Raw genomic sequence first — 12,215 nt, 5'->3', positions numbered from 1 at the left:
ATTGCATTGAAAATCTTCATCAATTTTGGGAGAATTGACATCTTAATAATCTCGTACCTCCAATCCATGAGACTTATATAGTTCTCCATTTCTCCTTCAGTTTTTCTACTTAAGAGAAAAACATTTTGTAGTTTTCAGCATGTGGGTCTCACATACATTTTGTTCAATTTATCTCAAAGTATTTTAATTTTCTTAAGGCTGTTTTAAATTGATTTACCTAAATTTCATTTTCTAATTGTTGGTTGCCATTATATAGAAATACAGCTACTTTTTGTGTTTTGAACTTGTATCCTACAACTTTGCTAAAGTGATTTCTATTAGTCCTAGTCCCTGCTCCCCTGACCACGGTGCCTTAGAGTTTTCTGCGTACACTTTATCTGCAAATAGTGCACTTTTACCTTTTTAATATGTCTTTTTATTTCCCCTCCCTTAGTTACTACCTGGCCTTATAATACAAAGGTAAACCACCATAGAGTGGATATCTTTACTTTGCTTTGTGATTTTAGGTAGAAAAGATCAAACCTCTCACTGTTAAGTATAATGTTAGCAGATTTTTTCATAGATGAACAGATGAAGAGGACTTCTATTTCTAGATGTTGAGAGATTTTATCATGAAGGAATATTGATTTCTTTGAAATTTTTTTCTGCATATGTTCAAATAATGATATGATTTTACATCTGTATTCTATCTTGGTAAATTACATTGATTGATTTTCTGATGTTAAACTAGTCTTTTTTTTTTTTTTTTTCTTTCTTTCTTTGTGGTGCTAGGGATCGAAGCCAGGGCCTTGTGCTTGCAAGGCAAGCACTCTACCGACTGAGCTATCTCCCCAGCCCTTAAAACTAGCCTTATACTCTGAGATAAATTTCACTTGGGTATGGCATATAGTATCCTTTTTCATAATATTGATTCGTATTTGCTAGTATTTTAAAGAACATTTGTATCAGTGTTCATGAGTGATATTGCTCTGAATTCTTTTTCCTTGTGATCTCTTTGATTTTGTAGTCAAATTAATGAGGAGTTTGGAAATGCTTTCTCCTCTTATTTTCTGAAAAATGTTTGCATAAGATGTATTATTTCCTCCTTCATTATTTGGTGGAATTCATCAGGGAAGCCATCTGGATCTCTAATTTTCTATGTGGAAAGTTTTAAATTATGAATTAAATCTAATTTATATAGAGCTGTCAAGTTTTCTTGAGTCAGTTTTGTTAAATTTTGTCTTTTAAGGAATATATTCCATTTAGATTATTAGACTTATTCCCTTCTTAGGTATAGTGATACCACTTCATTCATTCCTAATATTGGGAATTCGTGTTTTCTGTTTTCTTGATTCATCTAGCTAAAAGTTTATCAGTTTTATTGGATCTTTTTATTATTTTGAAAAAAAGGCTTTTTATTTTATTGTTTTTCAGTTTTATGTTGTGTTGATTTCTGCTCTTTATTCTTTTGTTCCTTCTTGTTTGCTTTGGATATAACTTACGCATCTTGCTCTCTGCTTCCTCGTTGCCATATCCTGAGCTGTTCTCCTGCAGGCCATTCCACCATGGTGCCTCACTTTGGGTCCAGAGCTATGGAGTCAGCCATCTGTGGACTGAGACCTCTGGAACCACATTGACCCTTCCTTGGAAATGAGGAACATAAGATACAGAGGAAGATGACAAGCCTGTGTCACACAGCTGCTGTGTTTGCACTAAACTGGCAGAGTTGAGCAGTTGCAAAAAAGACAAGACAGCCTTACAAAGCCTAAAATGCTTACCGTCTGATCCTTTTCAGAAGGCTGCTGACCCTGGCCTAGGACATTTTTTTTAATTGCACACTATTTTGAACTAAAGTCACCAATGATCAGTTTCTTTGTGAGAAGAGAAGAGAGTAAAAGAATAAAAAAGCAAACCAAAACAAAACAAAACAAAATAACATATGCTTCCTTTTGTAATTTTTTAAGGTAGAAACTTAGAACATTGAGTTTTACACTTTTATTCTTTTCCTATATGAGCATTTAAAGTTACAAATTCCAGTGCACTCTGCCTTACTTACATTGCACAAATTTTGATATGTATATCTTTATCATCATGTTTATATGATCTATTAACATTTTCTAATATTTTCTATGACTCCTCTTTCCTAGTAATTATTAAGAAATATGTTAAATTCCAAATATTTGGGATTTTCCAGAGTTTCTTATTGTAATTATTTCTAATTTAATCCCATTGTGGTCAGAGAACATAGCCTGCATGATATAAAAATTTTTAGATTTATTGAGATGGTTTGATGGCCGGTAACGTGGTCTATCCTGATGAGTGCACCAGGTGCACTTGAAAATAATGTCTATTCTGCTATTCTTGGTGTAGAGTTCTAAAATATCAAGACAATTTGATAATGTTCAGGGCTTCTGTGTCTTCACTGATTTTTTTTTTTTTTTGTCTTAATTGTTCTAGCACAGAATAGAGATGTTAAAAATTTCCAGGGATATTTGTAGATTTTTTTCTTTTTCCCTCTCATTCTGTCAGTTTTTGGCTCCATGTATTGGGCACATACAGATTTTGATTGTTGTATCTTCCTTAACATTGAGCCTTTTACCATTATGAAGAAATGAAATTATCTAGTAATACATTTTTATTAAGATATAATTCACAAAACATAAAGTTCACCATGTAAAAATATATACAGTTAGAACATATTTTGTTTTCAATCTATTTTAACATATCAATATAGCCAATCCAGCCTTCTTACATCGACTGTGTGCACAGTCTGACTTTTTTTTTGCTCCATTTTCTTTCAAACTATCTGTTGTTGCTATTTGTATTTGAGCTGGGTTCTTAGAATACTGTCCAGACTGGCCTTGCATTCCTGGGCTCAATCGATCCTCCTGCCCCAACCTCCCCAATAGTTGGGTCTTATAGGTAGGCACCACCACACAGTGATTTCATACTATCCATATCTTTATATTTACACTTTATCTCTTGTAGGCATTATATAGTTGGCTTTAATTTTTAACTTTTAATCCATTTGACAATCTGCCTATCAGAGTTTGAATATGAAGTGGCTGCACTTACTTACAGTGCTGTTAATGCTGGAATATTCAGAGGGAAAATTATTAGACTATGAGAGCTATGACCTTGGTCCATCCAAGTTTGAATATAGGCAGGTGGAGCATGGCTAAAGGAGGCTGGAAGTGTGCCCTGGAAAGCCGCATCTTCCCTGTGGCTCCTCCTTACCCCCAATATCCTCACTTCCTGACCCGCCAGGAGCCGACAGCTCTTCTCTATTGGTCCCTTCCCCATGATGCACTCTCTCACCTTGGGCCCAGGACATTAGTCAGCCATCTGTGGACTGAGACCCCGATTCCACGAGCCAAAATAAACTTTTCCTCCTCTAAGTTGTTCTTGTTGGCTATTTGGCTCACAGCAATTCAAAAGCTTACTAAAATGCTGCCTTCTAACTAAATTGTTTAGTTTACCAACATTTACTACAAACATTGATATGGTTGCATTTGGGACCACTGTTTAGTGACTGCTGAAGATAGATAATAGATACTAGATGGATAGATAGCTAGAAAATCTTAACTTTTTATTGAGCACTTATAATGAGTAATGCAGTAATCCACATAAAATATAGAAGTTCACTTACAGCCCTCTTAGTTTATACCCCTATTTATTTATAGATTTTATATATAATCATCTACATATATTTTTTTAGATAGGGTCTTACTAAGTTGCCCAAGCTGACCTCCAACTTGAGACCCTCTGGCCTAAACTTACTGAGTTTCTGGGATTACAGGCATAAGCCACCATACCTGGCATCTACATATATTTTAAATCCACAAGACCATGTTATAATATATATTTATTTTATATATTTAAATTTTATAATTTATGTTTATTTTATAATATATACTTTATAATTTATTTTATATATGTTTTATATTTTTTAAGCACAGTTTATGGAAGGAATTAAAAGATAAAGGACAGAAAGAAAAAAACTTATTTTGCATTTACTGAGATACTTACCATTGCTAATGCTTTTTACTATTTTTTCGAGAATAAGAGTTTCTGTCTGGTATCATTTCTCTTCAGATGGGAGAAATTTCTTTAGAAAGTCTTATAGTGCCAGTTTGCTGGTGACTGATTCTCTAAATTTTTTAAAAAATGAAAATGTCTTCCCTTTACATGTATTTATTTATTTTTTAGTGCTGGGGATTAAATCCAGGGCCTCACACATGCTAAGCACTCTTATCACTGAGCTATATACCTCAGCCCTAGTATTTATTCTTAAGTTATATTTTCACTGACTGGAGAGTCTTGTGTTGACAGATTTTTTCTTATTTTGTTTTTGTTTTGTCAGGGCTTTAAAAATGTGGCCCACTCTCTTCTGACTTCTTTCATTTTGAAAGAAAAATCAGCTGATAGTAGGATGGTTGCTCCTCTGTATATAATATGTCATTTTCCTGCTGCTTTCAAGTCATGCTCATGGTCTTTGGATTTTGTCTTAGTCTGCTTGTGCTGCTGTGACAAATCCCACAGACTGGGTAATGTACAAAGAACAGAAATGATTTTCCCACAGTTCTTAAAACTTGAAGTCTGAGACCAAGGTGTTAGCAATTTTCATGTCTGGAGAGGGTCTGTGCCCTGTCCCGGGCTGCTCCCTTGTTGCTGTCCATACCTGGTGGAAGGACTAAAGTGGTGAACACTGTCTTATCTCGTAGCGGAAGGGATTTAAGGGATGAACCTACTCCCTCAAGCTTCTCTGCAAGCCCTCCTGGAGGGCTTCACCTTCACACCCACAAGGAAATTTCGACATGTAAATTTTGGAGGACCCAATGGGTGGGCCTTGATGTGGGTGCCTTTCTTTTCTATTTAATGCACCCTGTATCTGTGAATTTTCATCTGCCATTCAATTTGGGAAACTTGCAGTTATTCTCCACGTAGGTGTTTTCTCTTTCTCCCCCTCACGTCCCCCTGGTGTCCAGGTACACGTGTTTTACCATTGATCTCACCAAGTGACTCACTGAGGCTGTGTTCATCTTTTTTCTCTTTTTTCCATCCCTTTTGTCCTCTATTCTTCGCCTTGCTTAGTTTTTGTTGATCTGTCTTCATGTTCTCTTGTTCTTTTTTCTGTTGCAGCCATTCAGTTTTTATCTAAGTGAATTTTTTTTATTTCAGATAAAAATATTTCAGAAATTATGTTTTAGTTCTAAGCTTCTGGTTTTTTCTTTGCTGTTTCTATTTCTTTGTCGAGACTTCCTGTTTTTCTGCTGATATTTTGATTCATTGAAAGCATGTTTTGTGGTATTTCATGTCTTGGGTTTGGACTTGATTTATTTTCTTTTCTGTTGAGGGTGTTAATTTGTTTTTTCTTCTGTGTCATTCAATTTTGGATAGTGTCCTGGGTAGGATGAAGGTTAACTTTTGGAGATGCTGGATTTTTTATTTTCTCTAAAACATGGGGATTTCCCCCATTTGTTTTAGCAGGAACTATTCTTAGCTGGACTTGAACTTCAAACTGTTTTTCTTGAATAGAGGCATCAGTCCCCGTTCAGATTGTCTGTGGTTGTCACAGACAATCTCGTTAGCTGAGATACTTTGAGTCTACTTCATGATTCATAGTTCACGGTTCAGAGCTGTGGGCAGACTAAATTTTGGGGTCTGGCACTGTCTTTTCCCCTTGTCAGATTCCTCTTCTTGTTCCAGTGTTTACAGTTTCCTGACTCCACATTTCTGGTTTTCCAGACCCAACAAACACTGCAGGATTTTCTCCTGCTTGCCTCCCAATGCCACGTGTGCACCACACAGACCCAACTCAGCCTCAGGCTAAGATCCGGACAGATGAGAACTGACAGATGAGCTCCCCACCACCCTTTGCCCTCTGGATAGCTCAAGTTCTTCACTGGAGACCATCTGCTTCTGTTTGTTCCCCAGTCCTGCAGACGGTAGTCTGCAGGGGTCTCGGTCATTATATCCACAAGTGGAAAGGTAGGACTCTGTTCGCCAGTACACATGCTCCTTGGCTTACAGTGGGGTTGCGTTCCAGTAAGCCCATCATGTATTGAAAACATCATTAGTTGATGCATTTAATACCCTGGACCTACCGAACATCATGTGGGTAGGGTATTGGTTGTTTCTCCTTGTGATTAAAAAAAAAAAAAAATTATAGGCTATCACTGGGGTACACACCTCTGATCCCAGTATGGGGAGGCTGAGGCAGGACAATCTCAAGTTTGAGGTCAGCCTGGGCAACTTAGTAAGACCTGTCTCATAGTAAAAAATATAAAGGGCTATGAATGTAGTTCAGTGGCAGAGCACTTACCCAGCCTACTAAAGGACCTGGGTTTCATCCCCAGCACTGAAAATAAAGACAGAAAAAGCCAGGTGTCAGGGCATACACCTATAATCCCAGCTATTTAAAAGACTGAGGCAGAAAGTTTGCAAGTTTGAAGTCAGCCTGGGCAACTTAGCCAGATCCTGGGTCAAAAAGTAAAGAGGGCCGGGATGTAACTTAGTGGTGGAACACCCCTGGGTTCGATCCCCATTATCACACACACACACACACACACACACACACACACACACACACACACAAAAAATAGGGTGTTGGTAGTTCTATTTCCATAACCTTAAATGTTTTTATTTATAAAAGAAAATAGATGAAGTAAAAGATTCAATTAAATAAATTTTTAAAGAATAATGTAATCTTAAGGAAAATAAGATAAAGACATAAATGAATTAGAGAAATAGAATAAAATATCAAATAACTGAATCTCTGAAAAGCAGCAATAAAGCAAACTTCTAATAATTTTAATCAAGAAAAATGAATATATGAATTAAAATTAGAAATAAAATATGGGGTATAAAAATAGATATGGAAAAATTTAACATACTCTGTAGCTAGAGCTCAATGGAAAAAATAGGATAAAATATATGATTTTTGCAGAAAATATTAATTTATCAAAATTGCTATAAGAAAGGCTGAGGATGTACCTCAGTAGTAGAGCATTTTCTTAGCATGTGTTCAATCCCTAGCACCAAAAAAATTAAACACAAAGACAGCTCAAAATTACTAAAACAATAATAGTAATAATAATATCTGAATAGACTAATAAGCATGGAGAAAACTTTAGAAATTATTCATTGTTGCCTCCCCAAACTGACTGTGGGCCTGGAGAGTTTTATGGTTTTGTTCTTTTAATCCTCCAATAATTCCTGAACCATATTCATAGTTCCTAGGATGGGGAGTGCAGAAGGAAGAAAGCAATTTTAGTATTTGGGAAAATAGCTTAACAAATGACATCAAACCCTGTCAATGGTAGAAGATAACATAAAAGAAGGGGATTTATAAACCAGTTATGCCTAAGACATTAGATGTGAAAACATTAAGCAAATTATTAGCAAAATGTTAGCACAAAATTAGCACTATGTTAAAAGAATAATTTGGCTTTCTGTGTGTGTGTGTGTGTGTGTGTTACTGGGGATTGAACCAGGGGTGCTCTACCACTGAGCTACATCCTCAGTCCTTTTTGTTTTAATTAATTGATTAATTAGGGTTTTTTTTTGTTTTTTTTTTTTTGACTCATGGTCTTACTAAGTTACTGAGGCTAGCCTCCACTTGTTGAACTTGTGAGCCTCCTGCCTCAGCCTCCAAGTCACCAGGATTACAGTTATGAGTCACTGCATCTAGCTTAGCTTTCACTTTGATCAGTACAATGAATTAGATTCTCTGAAGGACACTCCAGTTTGAAATAGAACAAAAATAGAACCTGTCTAAAGCAAATTGTCTTTTCTAATTGCATTGCTGGACCTACAGGAAATAAGTGAGATCTTCCAGGTAGATTGGGGCTGACAGTGGTAATATGAAGCATTCTGAGATGCTAGAGAGATGAAGACAGCATCACTTATTCAACAAATATTGATGGAGCACCTGCCATATACTGGGGACTTTCCTAGGTGATGGAAATGTAGTATTGAAAAACACATGAAAATCTCTTTTGAGATTCTGCTGTTACAGGAAACTTACTTTCTAGTAGGGGAGACAGGGAATCAATAAGTTAGTAAATATAATAAAATTCGAGATACTTTTAAATACTATGGAGAAAAATTAAGCACAGAAGGGAAGGGCATGTTGATTGGATTTCCATTTTAGATAAGGTTATCAGGGGACATCTCCCTGAGGAGTTACCATGGAAAGGCTTGGAGATGCTGGAGCTAGCCGTGCAAATAGACAAGGGAAGGACATAGCAGTAGAGGGAGCCACACACAGAGTCTTGTGGGTGAAGTGTGCATGCAATGCTTTAGGAACAATGAGGGGAGCAGCATGGCTGAAGAGGAACCTCTGAGGGAAGGAATAATATTAGGACAGAATATATAGTGACCTACCCGCTCTTTCAATATGGTGAGCTGAAGAGATAGTTGGGGACACACCCCCATATCCTTTAAGTGTTTGAGGGTGGTAGTAATTCCTTCAATCACTTTTCCAAAGGGAGCATCATCCAAATACTAGAGTAACTACACTGAGGAGAGGAGAAAAGTCTAGAAGTTTTAAGTTCTGTTGGATCATATTGTCGCTGATTCCAAGGAATCTGTAAGGCATTGTGGTTCCACTGTTCCAGCGGGGATGTAGTGCACAGAGGCAAATGGGCCTGGCCCAAATCCATCTCGCAGGAGAGCCATCGAGTCCATGGACCCATCCTGGGGTCATCTTGCTAGTCCCCGAGACCATAATCAGGGTGGACATTCTTCCCCACTGGTGAGACCTTACATGATTTCCCTGACTTGTGGAGTAAGGACCATTGTGACAAGAAGGTTTACCAGGAAGTCCCCAAATCTGGTTTCTCCTGGGCCAAGAGAGTTAACCCAGAAGGAGTGCAGCATCCCAGGGGAATGGCAGGTGCGAGTTAATTAGGAAACAGTGAATTTGAATTTTAAAGATAAAATCGTGGCGCTCAGGATGCACAACTGCTTCTCTTGTCCAAACAGGTCCAACAGGCACTTGTAACCTTAAGAAGGTGGAGACCTCAGTCTGCAGGCTGGTCAGTGGCCCCCGAAGGTGTTTGTCCCGTAGGTTTGTAGGTTCAGGCATTTTGGAACCCTCCCTCTGAGGGATTTTTAAGGCAGCTAACTTTAAAAATGTCCTAAGGGTGGGCCTCAGAGGTCCTCACGTCTCCACTCTGCCTCGGAACAGAACCTCAGCAACGTCGTCCATTCCCCATGAGGCAAGAGTGATTTTAACCCATTACACAGCAGTGACCGAGGTTCTTACTTCTATCCCAGAGCCACGTGGCAAGGTGCCCTATGAGACACCACTGGGGTTTCAGGACTACAGCAAAAGGCCGTGTTTGGTGACTTGCCTCGTGAAGTTATCCAAGATGAGGTCCTGGCGTCTCAGAGCACAGAATGCCCTTAAGTCTGACCCTTCGTCCCCTTCCCTGGAGTTATGAACAAAAGAATAATTCACGTCGCGTTTAGATGCTGATTACAGGGCATGGGGGCTGGTAAGGGACGGGGTGGAGGGAATATTCCTTGTGATCGGAGTATTTGCTGATTGGAAACTGTTTACAGACTTGTTTCTCTCTAGCGGGTACCCCTTGAAATCATTTTCTTTGTCACTGTTAAAAGCCATATGAAAAAAAACAACCACCTTGATTACTCCTCTTTGTACTTCAATCAGCAGCGTGTCAGCCTCTGAATAAACGGTAATTCCTTCACTGTGCCTGCCGAGGAGAACATGTAGGCCATGTTAAAAAAAAAAAAATCTTGGTAGGGGTCTCAAGAACAATTAGCAATTAAAATAATCTATTTTCTACGTTTTGCTGTATAAACACGGCTGCTTGATTCATTTCACAGTCCCGGGCGCTGCTTTGCTCTGCATACTCGCTAGTTTGCAGCCCTGAGACTTCGGAGGCATCTGAAGTGTCAGGCAAGGCAGCTCTCAGCACTCGTTAGTGCATCGTTAACTTCGGATTGGGACTCCGTGCTTCCCCAGAGAGAGCGCTACCGAGGCTCCCCAGTACGGCCCTCTCATCTCCATGACTCAGGATTGGTTTCTTCGTAAGAAAGAAGCTGGCCAGGGCAATGCCAGCAAAAGATCTGGTGTGGCTGCTTTCCCTCTGATCCCCAGCCACAGCCCAGGACTCACGCTGCCTGAAGGTAGGGTCCCATCAGGGCTGTTCCTGGAGCCAAGACTCAGAGCCACGAAGCCACACAGATAGAAAAGAATGGAAAGTCACTGAGCCCAACTTCTGTGGAGTTTGCAGACAGGAGCTAAATCCCAGAGAACTTTCACTGGCCGGTGACTGTCACACACCCCAGGTTCCTGAGACCTCATGCTGGCATTTTATGGGTAGAAATTGAGTTAGGTAACTTCTCTTTTGGAAAAGCACGATGTTTATATCTGCAGAATGGCTCAGGTATGACCCTGATTTGGGGCAGAAGAATGGTCTTGATGACTTCTCACTGCCAAGATTCTCTGACAGCTTCAGAAAACGAGGTGATGTTCCCTGTGGGTGAGCCACTGTCCTGCACCACCTCATTCCCCACCTGCCTTCCAGGAGCTGGGACATTGTGCGTCAGGGCTGGGACCCTGCAGCAGAACCATGTCTAGGACAGGGCAGGAGAGACACCTCACTCTCAGACCCTGAGAGTGTCTTAAATCTGGTATCCTACACACCTCTTGCCTCACCATTGTCCCTGCACGTGTACCCAAAGGGCATAGGAATGGGAGAATTAAAACATCGAGGGGCAAGGCAGGGGATGGTACCGAGGAGAGTCACCAAGTTATAGTTCAAAGGACAAAAAACATCCCTGCAGACTCTCAGCCCACTGCTGCTGGACCCTGGGTTTGTGTTATGAATATGAGGGAGGATCACCTTCTAGAAGGTCTGCAGTGACAATTTCCACCTGTACCTAAAGACGTTTACCCTGGATCCTGTACTAAATGATTATCCCGGGATGAGGACAGTGGACAGAGTCTCTCCCTGACATCTTCCCCCCGCCCCCGGGTCAGGCAGGGTACCTTGGGCAATCCATAAACAGAGTGGGACAGAGAACACTCTGAGGGTCACTTACTACCAGGTCACGTTGGGCATCTGGTTAACAAACAACACCCCCCCCAAACATGTCTTCAATAGGCTGATTAAATTCAGACTGAAACTAAGCTTAACCACACAGAATGCCTGAGGTACATGTCACATGATTTTGCCATGGACAATAAGCTGCCAGGAGGCCAGGAATCCTCCATAAGGAGTTAGCACTTACCAAAAGTGGCTCTGACTCATTAAAAAACAAATAGGTTGATAGGTTGTGACACAGAATAACCAAGTGACGGAGTCAATAGTAAAAAAGAAAGTTTCTAGCAGCCTTTGTGTGTCTGAACATTTTAAAACCTTACCATAGATTTTTTTTCTTAAATATGGAGGGATGGCAATATTTGCATCCTAGGGCTTATTTCTAAATTTTGCAGATTTCTTTAAAACTTTTTTTTTCCAGATGAGGGCATATTTGTTTTTTCAAATTTGTTTAAATCACTATGTGACTCTCCTTGCTGAGCAATGTTTTTCATGAATTCTTCATTTTCCTTTTGTTTCTAAGTACATTTCTGAAAGAATCTTCATCAAAAACTCACCTTTCAAATCCTAGTATTTGTATTGTGAACATCTGCACTCAAAGATGGTTTTGCATTTAAATGTAGTTTCGGGTAATTTTATCTACGCTCGCTGTTTTTCCTTTTAAACTGGCTGAAGTTCAGTTTCTATTACTTCCGGCTCCACCACCACCACTTGCCATCTACTCGTTGTACATTCAGGCCCATGTGCTAGTGAGAGGAGCAGGAAAGCCCAAGCGACAAGACCCTGGCTAACCTGAAGCTGCTGGTGCAGTCAAGACCCTCTCTCAGGACGCACTGTGGCCCGGGTCTGTTGCTCCATGGACGCTCCGCCCGTTAGGACTTGTGCTAAATGGAGTTCAGGATGGTCTCAGTTCTCCTCTGGCCCCTTGAATGGGATCTGAGCCATCTACAGAGGGAAGATTTCTCATGAAAATCTCTGTGGAATACTGGATAAGGATCAGACACCAGAAGCAGACAGTCCGACCTCACGGGGAGGCAATGGACTGGAGAATTAGGGGAATGGACTGGAGGACAGCAGAGCATCGGGGGGCAACCATTCTCCCAGTCCCTGCAGGCAGCCTTGCAGTGTCCCATTGTCTCCAAGGATGCTGGCTAGGTTGAT

The sequence above is a fragment of the Sciurus vulgaris genome, assembly GCF_902686455.1.
Source record: "Sciurus vulgaris genome assembly, chromosome: 12".
Classification (NCBI taxonomy): domain Eukaryota; kingdom Metazoa; phylum Chordata; class Mammalia; order Rodentia; family Sciuridae; genus Sciurus; species Sciurus vulgaris.
Note: the sequence above shows the minus strand (reverse complement) of the source record.